Genomic DNA, 15,696 nt, shown 5'->3' with positions numbered 1-15,696 from the left:
CTGTGGGCATGCACTTGCTGCCGCTGCCAGTGTTTATCTGCATGGCAGCAGGGCATTTGGGCGTTGCCAGGAAGGCGTTTTTATGTAGATTCCTCCTCTTTCAGCACTGCATTGTGGTGCAAGCAAAAGAAGCAAATCCTGTCTGGCTTCCTCTCCGGCCTTTATTCACCTCCCGTGTAGCTGTGAGTGTGTGAGCCTGCAGGGCCCCATGGAATTGCCTAGAAGTAGGCTGAATCGCTGCAAGGGCTGAACAGCAGTATCGGGCAGGCTCGGGCAACGCGCGGCCCGTTCGGGTTATCGCTTCTCGGCCTTTTGGCTAAGATCAAGTGTAGTATCTGTTCTTATCAGTTTAATATCTGATACGTCCCCTATCTGGGGACCATATATTAAATGGATTTTTAGAACAGGGAGATGGAAATAGAGCTTGCTCTGTCCACTCCACGCATTGACCTGGTATTGCAGTATTTCCAGGACCGGTGCACCCTTTCCTTATGTGTTGACTAAAAGCAGATTCCAAAAGTGTTTTTTGTCTTTGCTATTGTTTCTGTCTTTCTGAAGGGATCTCCCCTTTTAATCCCATTATTTCAACACCTGTTGGACAATGCATGAGTGATAATGAGCTCATTGATTAAATGCAATTAATGAATAGATTGCCACCTCTTGTTGTGTGTCGTCTGTGTTTCTGTGTTTCCGGCATTTCACATTGGAACACCTCATTCACCTTCCTTGTCTTCTCTCCGCCCTCCCTTTTAGGTAAGTTAAAGAGCTGCACCTGAGCCAGCCACTGATTGATTGATTGATTGATTGATTGATTGATTGATTGATTGATTGATTGATTGATTGATTGATTGATGCAGCACAACAGTCAAATAGTGGAGTGGAGTAGGGGAACAGCAAACAGCCAATAAAGCAGCCCGCCCGCTCGCCTGCCCGCCACAATGGACCTACCTGTGTACACTAGATGGATGTGATGGAATGTACTGTCGTCCCTACATTTCAAGAAGAAGTAAGAATTGCAGTTGCAACAAAGCCTTGCTTGCCTACAAAGAGAGCAGCAATTTGGATTTGTTACTATGTTACCTAGAAGAATAACAAACTGTGCAAGGATGGAGGTTGTAGGAGCAAGGAGAAGTTGTCTGTAAAGTTGGTGGATGCCTATTTTCCATTTTGCAGTCCCTTGTCTCCCTCTTGTGGCCTCCTGGAGGCAACTAGCTGTGCAAAAAAAAGACAGCCTGGCGGCCGGCTGTTGCAGTGTTGCCCTCTCAGGCAACACTGAGTGACTGACTGAGCCTCACCGTCTTATATAAAGTTCAGACGGAACTTTGCACGTGTCATAGTGGAGCCCTCAGGATTCCAGAGCCAGCTTTCTGACATCATAATGGGGCCTCAGAGATAAAAGCCTGGGCCCAGGCAGTGTTGGTCAGTGCTGCTCAGCAGGCAGCACTGGACTGGACTGGATTACAGCTGATACAAGGTGTGAAGGAACAAGGGGTGGCTGTGGGCATGCACTTGCTGCCGCTGCCAGTGTTTATCTGCATGGCAGCAGGGCATTTGGGCGTTGCCAGGAAGGCGTTTTTATGTAGATTCCTCCTCTTTCAGCACTGCATTGTGGTGCAAGCAAAAGAAGCAAATCCTGTCTGGCTTCCTCTCCGGCCTTTATTCACCTCCCGTGTAGCTGTGAGTGTGTGAGCCTGCAGGGCCCCATGGAATTGCCTAGAAGTAGGCTGAATCGCTGCAAGGGCTGAACAGCAGTATCGGGCAGGCTCGGGCAACGCGCGGCCCGTTCGGGTTATCGCTTCTCGGCCTTTTGGCTAAGATCAAGTGTAGTATCTGTTCTTATCAGTTTAATATCTGATACGTCCCCTATCTGGGGACCATATATTAAATGGATTTTTAGAACAGGGAGATGGAAATAGAGCTTGCTCTGTCCACTCCACGCATTGACCTGGTATTGCAGTATTTCCAGGACCGGTGCACCCTTTCCTTATGTGTTGACTAAAAGCAGATTCCAAAAGTGTTTTTTGTCTTTGCTATTGTTTCTGTCTTTCTGAAGGGATCTCCCCTTTTAATCCCATTATTTCAACACCTGTTGGACAATGCATGAGTGATAATGAGCTCATTGATTAAATGCAATTAATGAATAGATTGCCACCTCTTGTTGTGTGTCGTCTGTGTTTCTGTGTTTCCGGCATTTCACATTGGAACACCTCATTCACCTTCCTTGTCTTCTCTCCGCCCTCCCTTTTAGGTAAGTTAAAGAGCTGCACCTGAGCCAGCCACTGATTGATTGATTGATTGATTGATTGATTGATTGATGCAGCACAACAGTCAAATAGTGGAGTGGAGTAGGGGAACAGCAAACAGCCAATAAAGCAGCCCGCCCGCTCGCCTGCCCGCCACAATGGACCTACCTGTGTACACTAGATGGATGTGATGGAATGTACTGTCGTCCCTACATTTCAAGAAGAAGTAAGAATTGCAGTTGCAACAAAGCCTTGCTTGCCTACAAAGAGAGCAGCAATTTGGATTTGTTACTATGTTACCTAGAAGAATAACAAACTGTGCAAGGATGGAGGTTGTAGGAGCAAGGAGAAGTTGTCTGTAAAGTTGGTGGATGCCTATTTTCCATTTTGCAGTCCCTTGTCTCCCTCTTGTGGCCTCCTGGAGGCAACTAGCTGTGCAAAAAAAAGACAGCCTGGCGGCCGGCTGTTGCAGTGTTGCCCTCTCAGGCAACACTGAGTGACTGACTGAGCCTCACCGTCTTATATAAAGTTCAGACGGAACTTTGCACGTGTCATAGTGGAGCCCTCAGGATTCCAGAGCCAGCTTTCTGACATCATAATGGGGCCTCAGAGATAAAAGCCTGGGCCCAGGCAGTGTTGGTCAGTGCTGCTCAGCAGGCAGCACTGGACTGGACTGGATTACAGCTGATACAAGGTGTGAAGGAACAAGGGGTGGCTGTGGGCATGCACTTGCTGCCGCTGCCAGTGTTTATCTGCATGGCAGCAGGGCATTTGGGCGTTGCCAGGAAGGCGTTTTTATGTAGATTCCTCCTCTTTCAGCACTGCATTGTGGTGCAAGCAAAAGAAGCAAATCCTGTCTGGCTTCCTCTCCGGCCTTTATTCACCTCCCGTGTAGCTGTGAGTGTGTGAGCCTGCAGGGCCCCATGGAATTGCCTAGAAGTAGGCTGAATCGCTGCAAGGGCTGAACAGCAGTATCGGGCAGGCTCGGGCAACGCGCGGCCCGTTCGGGTTATCGCTTCTCGGCCTTTTGGCTAAGATCAAGTGTAGTATCTGTTCTTATCAGTTTAATATCTGATACGTCCCCTATCTGGGGACCATATATTAAATGGATTTTTAGAACAGGGAGATGGAAATAGAGCTTGCTCTGTCCACTCCACGCATTGACCTGGTATTGCAGTATTTCCAGGACCGGTGCACCCTTTCCTTATGTGTTGACTAAAAGCAGATTCCAAAAGTGTTTTTTGTCTTTGCTATTGTTTCTGTCTTTCTGAAGGGATCTCCCCTTTTAATCCCATTATTTCAACACCTGTTGGACAATGCATGAGTGATAATGAGCTCATTGATTAAATGCAATTAATGAATAGATTGCCACCTCTTGTTGTGTGTCGTCTGTGTTTCTGTGTTTCCGGCATTTCACATTGGAACACCTCATTCACCTTCCTTGTCTTCTCTCCGCCCTCCCTTTTAGGTAAGTTAAAGAGCTGCACCTGAGCCAGCCACTGATTGATTGATTGATTGATTGATTGATTGATTGATTGATTGATGCAGCACAACAGTCAAATAGTGGAGTGGAGTAGGGGAACAGCAAACAGCCAATAAAGCAGCCCGCCCGCTCGCCTGCCCGCCACAATGGACCTACCTGTGTACACTAGATGGATGTGATGGAATGTACTGTCGTCCCTACATTTCAAGAAGAAGTAAGAATTGCAGTTGCAACAAAGCCTTGCTTGCCTACAAAGAGAGCAGCAATTTGGATTTGTTACTATGTTACCTAGAAGAATAACAAACTGTGCAAGGATGGAGGTTGTAGGAGCAAGGAGAAGTTGTCTGTAAAGTTGGTGGATGCCTATTTTCCATTTTGCAGTCCCTTGTCTCCCTCTTGTGGCCTCCTGGAGGCAACTAGCTGTGCAAAAAAAAGACAGCCTGGCGGCCGGCTGTTGCAGTGTTGCCCTCTCAGGCAACACTGAGTGACTGACTGAGCCTCACCGTCTTATATAAAGTTCAGACGGAACTTTGCACGTGTCATAGTGGAGCCCTCAGGATTCCAGAGCCAGCTTTCTGACATCATAATGGGGCCTCAGAGATAAAAGCCTGGGCCCAGGCAGTGTTGGTCAGTGCTGCTCAGCAGGCAGCACTGGACTGGACTGGATTACAGCTGATACAAGGTGTGAAGGAACAAGGGGTGGCTGTGGGCATGCACTTGCTGCCGCTGCCAGTGTTTATCTGCATGGCAGCAGGGCATTTGGGCGTTGCCAGGAAGGCGTTTTTATGTAGATTCCTCCTCTTTCAGCACTGCATTGTGGTGCAAGCAAAAGAAGCAAATCCTGTCTGGCTTCCTCTCCGGCCTTTATTCACCTCCCGTGTAGCTGTGAGTGTGTGAGCCTGCAGGGCCCCATGGAATTGCCTAGAAGTAGGCTGAATCGCTGCAAGGGCTGAACAGCAGTATCGGGCAGGCTCGGGCAACGCGCGGCCCGTTCGGGTTATCGCTTCTCGGCCTTTTGGCTAAGATCAAGTGTAGTATCTGTTCTTATCAGTTTAACTGTGAAGGATGGAGTGGACAGAAGTTAATGTTTATAATAATTTTCTTTCTTTAATAAAATATAGACTATAGAGTTGTGTACATAATTGTGATGAAGCAATAGTAATAGGATTAGATAAGTATACGTGGCAAGATGGCCCCTGAACAGGGACTACGCACTAATAAAATAACAAGTCACTTCCTGGTATGAACAAACTATGAACTATGAAGACATATCTAAAGGACCAGATAAGGGTGAACCTATCCAAGGATGACACAAAGTAACAAGAGGCTTACAGTGATACGTGCTTTTATAAAAGTGTGATAACATGTACCCACCCCCAGGAGAAAGGAGATATAGAACAAATGTGTGTAATAAATAAATCAGTGACGCCTGATGCTGAGTGAGGAGCTTTGTACCAGACTCTGTGTGGTGTGATTCCTTTCGTACGAACTCAGCGTATTATCCCTGCCGGTTGAGACTGATTAGTACCCGAACATTTTGGCGCCCAACGTGGGGCCACACTCGAGGGATAAGCCGTGTCCGTGATCGACGACCCCCAGACGCCTCAACATTGAATCGCCAGCCACGCTCCCAGGAAGTCTGATCAGCTTCAAATAAAACACGGTAAGGTTAAGTTCATGTTTATGAATATTGGCTCTTATCCGTGTGGGAGAGTGAGCAGGTGATAAGATACCGAGGTATTTGGAGTCGATCCCGGCCACACTCTCAGCGACAGAGAGTTAACCCGCTGTGTGGTTCCAAGAATCATAGTATAGATAGTCGCGTCTCGCCGGCATAGGTGATAAGTATAAGTGTGATAATTTAATTGGTCGCAGGGTATAGGTTGATACCATTAAGACGACAGGTGTAATAATTTAATTTAATTGGTCGCAGGGTATAGGTTGATACCATTAAGACGACAGGTGTAATAATTTAATTTAATTGGTCGCAGGGTATAGGTTGATACCATTAAGACGACAGGTGTAAGTGTAATAATTTAATTGGTCGCAGGGTATAGGTTGATACCATTAAGACGACAGGTGTAAGTGTAATAATTTAATTGGTCGCAGGGTATAGGTTGATACCATTAAGACGACAGAGACAGACAGTCAGTTATAATTGTGTTAAAAAAAAATAAAAAAAAAATTGTGTTTTGTGTTCAGAAACATCGAGAATAAGGTTTCATTCTCAGGACGGTGTTAAATATAGAACAGTATGTTTAATGTGTTTAAAAAAAAAAAAAAAAAGAGACAGGCAAGAAGAATGTAGAAAATAGTAAGAAAGTTATGCACATAGGTGGCATATTTATAGATGGAAGAATGGGCTGCAGCTCTTAGGGAAAACAAGGGAAGATTAAGTGACGAAGGAAAGTTAGATGAAGCATTAGCTTGGCAAAGAACAGCCATAGCCATAACTAAAGACAAGTTTACTGAGCAAGAAATACGAGACAGAAAGGGTAAAATCATCAAATATGTGTATTACAAAGAACGTGTCCAGCCACCGCCCTATAATGGCGACGGTGGAATTCTAACTTCGTGGGAGTGTCCCAGTTGTGGTTAACAGAACCCGCCCCAAGTTGAATATTGTGTATCATGTCACTTTCCACGCCCCGATCCTCCCATATATGCCACGCCTTCGGCACCACTCCCCGCCCCAGGAGGCCATCTTGGTACACCTAAACCTGTTGTTCCGTTATATCCGGTACTCACACAAGAAGGTGGATTTTATAAGCCCCCTCCGTAGGATGTGGCCACGCCCGGCCCAACCAAATCAGTATGAAATAATCACCTTGTTAATTTTGTCATTTGTAGTGTTTTTTCTATTTACAGAAGTTCCAGTTTTAGTTCACTGATGAAACAACACGTCATCATAATATAGAGATGGTGGCCGTCAGATTGTACGGTTAAACATTAACGTAGATAATTCCTGTACAATGGTGTGATAAATGATTGCAGATACGTATGTTGTTTTGCCGGCATTGAAAGTGTTAAGATTGTGAGAAGCTGCGAGTTTGTGACCTCCCTCCCCCCTAAAGTGTGCTGTGTTTGAGAGGAGGAGGAGGGGGGCTGACTGGGTGCAGTCTGCAGGGCTGATGAGACAGAGGGATCTCAATATGCACTGCTGAGATATATATATATCAGTAATGTCTACAAACCTAAATACATTTCTTCTCTTTTGCGCAAGCGCTGTTGGTTATAAAAGTTACGATATTTATGTGTTATGATGTGATCAGATTTCATGTGTTTTGATGTTAATTCAGATGTATTAAACTACAGATACTGTGAGACACGGGGTTTTGAAAATGTATGTGCCCCCCACCGTTCCCTATTTTTATATACTGTTTATTGGTTTGCAGTAATTAATGTGATCAGAGATAATATTTTCTGTTTTATTGAATAACTAACTACAATTGTTTTGTTTTTGATTTCACACATGAGTTATGTCATTGTAAAGATCAAATGTTTGTCAGGAAAAAGTCATTTTTGTTTCAGGCTGTTGTACATTACAAGGGGTTAAATTAGTGTTATGTTGAGATGTAGTTGTGAACTCTGCTACATCACTCTCGCAGAGTCCACAAAGGGGGGAAGGGTGAAGGAACTGATCAGGTACAATTTTGGTTTATGTGTAAGAGACCATCCCCCTCCAGCAAAGTTACACAGGAGGCGAGGTGACATCACTCACACGAGTCTTTATGGATTTAGATGAGGGAGAAGGCAAAACAAAACTTGTCTGGACATTGTTAATTTGATGTAAAGTTTTTGGGAATGTTTTATTTTTATTTGTTTTTGTATTAATCAAGTATTTGCAGAACCTGATAAAAGTGAGATTCTCAAAGTATTCTGGATTATCAGCTGAATGAGGAGGAGTTGTGTTTGGTAGCGGCTTGTGACACCAATCCATGGAGTACCTCTACGCAAGCATATACTTTGTACTGTACTGAACAAAATGGACATGCCACTGCAGTTCTCACACAAAGTCATGGACCACAGCAGCGCCCGGTAGCATATTATTCAGCTAGACTAGACCCTGTGGCCCGAGGTTCCCCATCATGTGTGAGAGCTATCATTGCTGTAAATTCAATGTTAAACAAGGCCTCAGATTTGGTCCTGGCATTTCCACCACATGATATATATATTACTGCTATTCTAACTCAAGTACAACCTAAGCATTTGTCCACTGCAAGACATTTGAGATTAATCTGTGCGCTTCTTCTCCCTGAGCAGGTTACTTTACACCGCTGTACTACATTGAACCCAGCTACCTTACTGCCTTTGGAGCAAGGGGGAGAAGACGTAGGTAAAGTATGGTCACAATTTTTGTCTGAAACTGATGAACATGATTGTATGGCCCTTATGGCCCAGGAAACAGTGGGCTTCGCACATGTAAAAGATACCCCACTCCAAAACCCAGACCTAAATACTCTTTGTGGATGGTTCAAGGTATTTTGTAGAAGGATCTTTTCTTACAGGATATGCAGTAACCACCGAAGATGTAGTCCTAGAAGCAGCCTCCTTACCAGCGTCCCGCTCAGCACAAGAAGCGGAGCTTAAGGCCCTGGCAGCAGCATGCCAACATGCAGAAGGAAAGACAGCAAATATATACACTGACTCTCGATATGCATTTGGGATTGCACACGATTATGGCCCCATATGGAGGGCAAGACAATTTTTGACCTCTGCAGGTACACCTGTAAAGAATGCAGACTTTGTAAAATATTTGATGGCGACCCTGATGTTACCCACAGAAGTAGCAGTAGTAAAGATAAAAGCTCACACTAAGGTGAGTTCACCAGAGACAAAAGGAAATGCCCTGGCAGACGAAGCGGCAAAGCAAGCAGCACAGAAGCTACCCGTGTTAGCAGCCGTATGTCAGATAAAAGATCCAGAGGAAACAAGACCAGCTGTAAGCCCGGAACTACGGCAAAAACTTCAAGGACAAGCAACAAAAGAAGAAAAAGACAAGTGGACGGCCCAAGGAGCAACGCTACGAAAAGATGGCCTCTGGCAATGCCAGAATAAACTGTGCCTGCCTAAGACAATGTTCCCAATGATGGCCCAAATAACACATGGAGAGACACACCAGTCAAAAACGGCAATGATGGACTTGGTAAACAAGGTGTGGTATGCTCCAGGGTTTAGTGTGATGGCCAGCAGTTTTACACAAGGATGCATGATCTGTGCAACACATAATATTGGAAGAACTGTAAAAGTACCACAGAAGCACACACCCAGACCTATATATCCGTTCCAGAGACTGCAGATAGACTATATTCAACTACCCAAAGTTGGTACCTAGGAGTATGTGCTTGTTTGTATTGATCTCTTTTCAGGATGGCCAGAAGCTTTTCCAGTAACCAAAGCTACAGCCGTAGCCACAGCAAAGAAACTGATCAACGAGGTGGTGTGCAGATATGGAGTTCCAGAGATGATCGAGAGAGACAGAGGAACTCATTTTACGGGTGAAATCATGAACCATGTGTTGTCAGCTCTAGGCATAAGTCAAGCCCTACATACACTATACCATCCACAAAGCAGTGGGAAGGTTGAGAGACTAAATGGGACTCTCAAATTGAAAATCCAAAAAGCAATGGTAGAAAACGGGAAACCATGGACCGAGTGTCTACCATTAGCCTTGTTCTCAGTAAGATACACGCCCACAAAAAGAACAGGTCTCAGCCCATATGAGATCTTATTTGGGTCGGCTCCCAGATTAGGATGTTATTTTCCACAGGTGCTCCAAATGCAGTATGGTAGACTAACAGATTATGTATCAACGCTTGACAAACAATTGACCAAGGTGCATGCACAAGTATTTGCTTCCATTCCAGGTCCTGATTCAGTTGACGTATAAGCTAGAACCAGCAGATTGGGTCGTTGTTAAAAGACACGTGAGGAAAAGTCTAGACCCAAGATTTGATGGTCCTTTTCAAGTCCTACTCGTTACAAGCACCTCAGTGAAGCTCGAAGGAAAGGCAAGCTGGATTCACGCCAGTCATTGTAAAAAGGTTCTTCAGCCAGAAGAATGAAGATCTTTGCGGTTGTTGCGGCGGTTGTTGCGTGTGCTCTTATACAAAAAGGCAGAACTGCTACTCCTGTACACGTAATCAGTACAGAATCACTGGAACAGTTCAGGACAGGGTGGGCGAATGCCACAGTGGATAGAAAGGAGGGTAACTACACATGTAAGGCCAATGCCCCGTGTTATACTACAAATGTGACTACAACCGAAGGGACTTGGAAAAAAGGACCACATGGAGGGACTGTGTACCTTCACATAGACAAAACAGCCAACATTAGCATACAAGAAGAGACGCCGGGGCTGTGGTTTTGTTGTTATGAACCAGATTTACAGTATCGACAGAAATATACAACCAGTAAAAATAGAAACGAAATGATAAATAAGACTTATGAAAGATGCAACAAGGAGAGGCTCAACTCTACGATTGTAATAAAAGAAACTGATGGGATGATATTATGTATGAATAATAGCCAAATAAGAAATAGGAGATATTTTGTATTCTTGATAACAATTTTAAGAGATATTTAGGAGTATTGAATGGTATACAGTTAGAAACCCAAGAGACCATCTCTCAAAATAGTCACATATTTACAAGGGGAAAAAAGAGATCTGAAAGGAAGTTTTGACCCCCATGTGTATATAGATGCTATAGGAGTCCCAAGGGGGGTCCCAGATGAATTCAAGGCCCGGGATCAGGTAGCAGCTTGATTTGAATCATTAATCCCTATGATCACAGCTAACAAAAATGTAGATTGGATAAATTATATCTATTACAACCAGCAACGGTTTGTTAACTATACTAGGGACGCTTTACAAGGTCTAGCTGACCAGTTAGGACCCACATCTACTATGACTTTCCAGAACCGTATGGCCCTTGATATGATACTAGCAGAAAAAGGAGGCGTTTGTGCCATGATAGGTACTACCTGTCGTACTTTTATTCCAGATAACACAGGACCAAACGGCAAAGTAACCATGGCAATCAAACAGATTGTTTCTTTATCCGAGGAATTAAAACGAAATTGAGGTTTCACAGACCCATGGGATCAGTATTTCTCATGGTTAACCGGATGGCAGAAAATTCTGGCCCAAATTGGGATTGTAATCTTAATCTTTCTAGTGCTTTTCGCAGTTATTGCTTGTTGTGTATTACCATGTATGAAGAAATTAATGACTAAAACTATAACTGAAGTAACTCCCACTTTTATGTTTTCTTCAGAAATTGAAGGACTTTTACCAACTCCATCCATGAAAACAACCACCCTTTATCGAGACTATTGTTCTGAAGATGAATAGATAGTGTAGGGTGTGCACCGACTCTTTAAGTCCAGCTACAAAGGGGGGTCTCCTAATAGGGGAGGCTCGTCTCAAACTGGTGAAAAAATCCTTTTACTCCCCTTTCCCAGAGCACGGACACACTTAGGTTAAGAAATGAAGAAAATAATGATAAAAGGGGGGACTGTGAAGGATGGAGTGGACAGAAGTTAATGTTTATAATAATTTTCTTTCTTTAATAAAATATAGACTATAGAGTTGTGTACATAATTGTGATGAAGCAATAGTAATAGGATTAGATAAGTATACGTGGCAAGATGGCCCCTGAACAGGGACTACGCACTAATAAAATAACAAGTCACTTCCTGGTATGAACAAACTATGAACTATGAAGACATATCTAAAGGACCAGATAAGGGTGAACCTATCCAAGGATGACACAAAGTAACAAGAGGCTTACAGTGATACGTGCTTTTATAAAAGTGTGATAACATGTACCCACCCCCAGGAGAAAGGAGATATAGAACAAATGTGTGTAATAAATAAATCAGTGACGCCTGATGCTGAGTGAGGAGCTTTGTACCAGACTCTGTGTGGTGTGATTCCTTTCGTACGAACTCAGCGTATTATCCCTGCCGGTTGAGACTGATTAGTACCCGAACATAATATCTGATACGTCCCCTATCTGGGGACCATATATTAAATGGATTTTTAGAACAGGGAGATGGAAATAGAGCTTGCTCTGTCCACTCCACGCATTGACCTGGTATTGCAGTATTTCCAGGACCGGTGCACCCTTTCCTTATGTGTTGACTAAAAGCAGATTCCAAAAGTGTTTTTTGTCTTTGCTATTGTTTCTGTCTTTCTGAAGGGATCTCCCCTTTTAATCCCATTATTTCAACACCTGTTGGACAATGCATGAGTGATAATGAGCTCATTGATTAAATGCAATTAATGAATAGATTGCCACCTCTTGTTGTGTGTCGTCTGTGTTTCTGTGTTTCCGGCATTTCACATTGGAACACCTCATTCACCTTCCTTGTCTTCTCTCCGCCCTCCCTTTTAGGTAAGTTAAAGAGCTGCACCTGAGCCAGCCACTGATTGATTGATTGATTGATTGATTGATTGATTGATTGATTGATTGATTGATTGATGCAGCACAACAGTCAAATAGTGGAGTGGAGTAGGGGAACAGCAAACAGCCAATAAAGCAGCCCGCCCGCTCGCCTGCCCGCCACAATGGACCTACCTGTGTACACTAGATGGATGTGATGGAATGTACTGTCGTCCCTACATTTCAAGAAGAAGTAAGAATTGCAGTTGAAACAAAGCCTTGCTTGCCTACAAAGAGAGCAGCAATTTGGATTTGTTACTATGTTACCTAGAAGAATAACAAACTGTGCAAGGATGGAGGTTGTAGGAGCAAGGAGAAGTTGTCTGTAAAGTTGGTGGATGCCTATTTTCCATTTTGCAGTCCCTTGTCTCCCTCTTGTGGCCTCCTGGAGGCAACTAGCTGTGCAAAAAAAAGACAGCCTGGCGGCCGGCTGTTGCAGTGTTGCCCTCTCAGGCAACACTGAGTGACTGACTGAGCCTCACCGTCTTATATAAAGTTCAGACGGAACTTTGCACGTGTCATAGTGGAGCCCTCAGGATTCCAGAGCCAGCTTTCTGACATCATAATGGGGCCTCAGAGATAAAAGCCTGGGCCCAGGCAGTGTTGGTCAGTGCTGCTCAGCAGGCAGCACTGGACTGGACTGGATTACAGCTGATACAAGGTGTGAAGGAACAAGGGGTGGCTGTGGGCATGCACTTGCTGCCGCTGCCAGTGTTTATCTGCATGGCAGCAGGGCATTTGGGCGTTGCCAGGAAGGCGTTTTTATGTAGATTCCTCCTCTTTCAGCACTGCATTGTGGTGCAAGCAAAAGAAGCAAATCCTGTCTGGCTTCCTCTCCGGCCTTTATTCACCTCCCGTGTAGCTGTGAGTGTGTGAGCCTGCAGGGCCCCATGGAATTGCCTAGAAGTAGGCTGAATCGCTGCAAGGGCTGAACAGCAGTATCGGGCAGGCTCGGGCAACGCGCGGCCCGTTCGGGTTATCGCTTCTCGGCCTTTTGGCTAAGATCAAGTGTAGTATCTGTTCTTATCAGTTTAATATCTGATACGTCCCCTATCTGGGGACCATATATTAAATGGATTTTTAGAACAGGGAGATGGAAATAGAGCTTGCTCTGTCCACTCCACGCATTGACCTGGTATTGCAGTATTTCCAGGACCGGTGCACCCTTTCCTTATGTGTTGACTAAAAGCAGATTCCAAAAGTGTTTTTTGTCTTTGCTATTGTTTCTGTCTTTCTGAAGGGATCTCCCCTTTTAATCCCATTATTTCAACACCTGTTGGACAATGCATGAGTGATAATGAGCTCATTGATTAAATGCAATTAATGAATAGATTGCCACCTCTTGTTGTGTGTCGTCTGTGTTTCTGTGTTTCCGGCATTTCACATTGGAACACCTCATTCACCTTCCTTGTCTTCTCTCCGCCCTCCCTTTTAGATAAGTTAAAGAGCTGCACCTGAGCCAGCCACTGATTGATTGATTGATTGATTGATTGATTGATTGATTGATTGATTGATGCAGCACAACAGTCAAATAGTGGAGTGGAGTAGGGGAACAGCAAACAGCCAATAAAGCAGCCCGCCCGCTCGCCTGCCCGCCACAATGGACCTACCTGTGTACACTAGATGGATGTGATGGAATGTACTGTCGTCCCTACATTTCAAGAAGAAGTAAGAATTGCAGTTGCAACAAAGCCTTGCTTGCCTACAAAGAGAGCAGCAATTTGGATTTGTTACTATGTTACCTAGAAGAATAACAAACTGTGCAAGGATGGAGGTTGTAGGAGCAAGGAGAAGTTGTCTGTAAAGTTGGTGGATGCCTATTTTCCATTTTGCAGTCCCTTGTCTCCCTCTTGTGGCCTCCTGGAGGCAACTAGCTGTGCAAAAAAAAGACAGCCTGGCGGCCGGCTGTTGCAGTGTTGCCCTCTCAGGCAACACTGAGTGACTGACTGAGCCTCACCGTCTTATATAAAGTTCAGACGGAACTTTGCACGTGTCATAGTGGAGCCCTCAGGATTCCAGAGCCAGCTTTCTGACATCATAATGGGGCCTCAGAGATAAAAGCCTGGGCCCAGGCAGTGTTGGTCAGTGCTGCTCAGCAGGCAGCACTGGACTGGACTGGATTACAGCTGATACAAGGTGTGAAGGAACAAGGGGTGGCTGTGGGCATGCACTTGCTGCCGCTGCCAGTGTTTATCTGCATGGCAGCAGGGCATTTGGGCGTTGCCAGGAAGGCGTTTTTATGTAGATTCCTCCTCTTTCAGCACTGCATTGTGGTGCAAGCAAAAGAAGCAAATCCTGTCTGGCTTCCTCTCCGGCCTTTATTCACCTCCCGTGTAGCTGTGAGTGTGTGAGCCTGCAGGGCCCCATGGAATTGCCTAGAAGTAGGCTGAATCGCTGCAAGGGCTGAACAGCAGTATCGGGCAGGCTCGGGCAACGCGCGGCCCGTTCGGGTTATCGCTTCTCGGCCTTTTGGCTAAGATCAAGTGTAGTATCTGTTCTTATCAGTTTAATATCTGATACGTCCCCTATCTGGGGACCATATATTAAATGGATTTTTAGAACAGGGAGATGGAAATAGAGCTTGCTCTGTCCACTCCACGCATTGACCTGGTATTGCAGTATTTCCAGGACCGGTGCACCCTTTCCTTATGTGTTGACTAAAAGCAGATTCCAAAAGTGTTTTTTGTCTTTGCTATTGTTTCTGTCTTTCTGAAGGGATCTCCCCTTTTAATCCCATTATTTCAACACCTGTTGGACAATGCATGAGTGATAATGAGCTCATTGATTAAATGCAATTAATGAATAGATTGCCACCTCTTGTTGTGTGTCGTCTGTGTTTCTGTGTTTCCGGCATTTCACATTGGAACACCTCATTCACCTTCCTTGTCTTCTCTCCGCCCTCCCTTTTAGGTAAGTTAAAGAGCTGCACCTGAGCCAGCCACTGATTGATTGATTGATTGATTGATTGATTGATTGATTGATTGATTGATTGATGCAGCACAACAGTCAAATAGTGGAGTGGAGTAGGGGAACAGCAAACAGCCAATAAAGCAGCCCGCCCGCTCGCCTGCCCGCCACAATGGACCTACCTGTGTACACTAGATGGATGTGATGGAATGTACTGTCGTCCCTACATTTCAAGAAGAAGTAAGAATTGCAGTTGCAACAAAGCCTTGCTTGCCTACAAAGAGAGCAGCAATTTGGATTTGTTACTATGTTACCTAGAAGAATAACAAACTGTGCAAGGATGGAGGTTGTAGGAGCAAGGAGAAGTTGTCTGTAAAGTTGGTGGATGCCTATTTTCCATTTTGCAGTCCCTTGTCTCCCTCTTGTGGCCTCCTGGAGGCAACTAGCTGTGCAAAAAAAAGACAGCCTGGCGGCCGGCTGTTGCAGTGTTGCCCTCTCAGGCAACACTGAGTGACTGACTGAGCCTCACCGTCTTATATAAAGTTCAGACGGAACTTTGCACGTGTCATAGTGGAGCCCTCAGGATTCCAGAGCCAGCTTTCTGACATCATAATGG

At 44.9% G+C, this 15,696-nt stretch overlaps 5 non-coding genes and 2 pseudogenes across 5 annotated transcripts; all 7 read left to right on the top strand.

Annotated features, from left to right (window-relative positions):
- Positions 1–296: 296 nt before the first annotated feature.
- On the top strand, positions 297–487 carry LOC142730037 (U2 spliceosomal RNA). The gene has a single exon (XR_012878704.1). It is a non-coding gene; the product is annotated as a U2 spliceosomal RNA (small nuclear RNA).
- A 1,304-nt stretch (positions 488–1,791) lies between these two features.
- On the top strand, positions 1,792–1,982 carry LOC142730272 (U2 spliceosomal RNA). The gene has a single exon (XR_012878913.1). It is a non-coding gene; the product is annotated as a U2 spliceosomal RNA (small nuclear RNA).
- Positions 1,983–3,254: 1,272 nt separating this feature from the next.
- On the top strand, positions 3,255–3,445 carry LOC142730260 (U2 spliceosomal RNA). The gene has a single exon (XR_012878902.1). It is a non-coding gene; the product is annotated as a U2 spliceosomal RNA (small nuclear RNA).
- A 1,280-nt stretch (positions 3,446–4,725) lies between these two features.
- Positions 4,726–4,845, top strand: LOC142730244 (U2 spliceosomal RNA; annotated as a pseudogene).
- A 6,837-nt stretch (positions 4,846–11,682) lies between these two features.
- On the top strand, positions 11,683–11,859 carry LOC142730243 (U2 spliceosomal RNA; annotated as a pseudogene).
- A 1,292-nt stretch (positions 11,860–13,151) lies between these two features.
- Positions 13,152–13,342, top strand: LOC142730248 (U2 spliceosomal RNA). Its single transcript, XR_012878891.1, has one exon. It is a non-coding gene; the product is annotated as a U2 spliceosomal RNA (small nuclear RNA).
- Positions 13,343–14,626: 1,284 nt separating this feature from the next.
- On the top strand, positions 14,627–14,817 carry LOC142730154 (U2 spliceosomal RNA). Its single transcript, XR_012878809.1, has one exon. It is a non-coding gene; the product is annotated as a U2 spliceosomal RNA (small nuclear RNA).
- Positions 14,818–15,696: the final 879 nt, after the last annotated feature.

This window comes from Rhinoderma darwinii, unplaced genomic scaffold (assembly GCF_050947455.1).
Source record: "Rhinoderma darwinii isolate aRhiDar2 unplaced genomic scaffold, aRhiDar2.hap1 Scaffold_742, whole genome shotgun sequence".
NCBI classification, from domain to species: Eukaryota; Metazoa; Chordata; class Amphibia; order Anura; family Rhinodermatidae; genus Rhinoderma; species Rhinoderma darwinii.
Note: the sequence above shows the minus strand (reverse complement) of the source record. Positions and strands in the feature narration are given on the sequence as shown.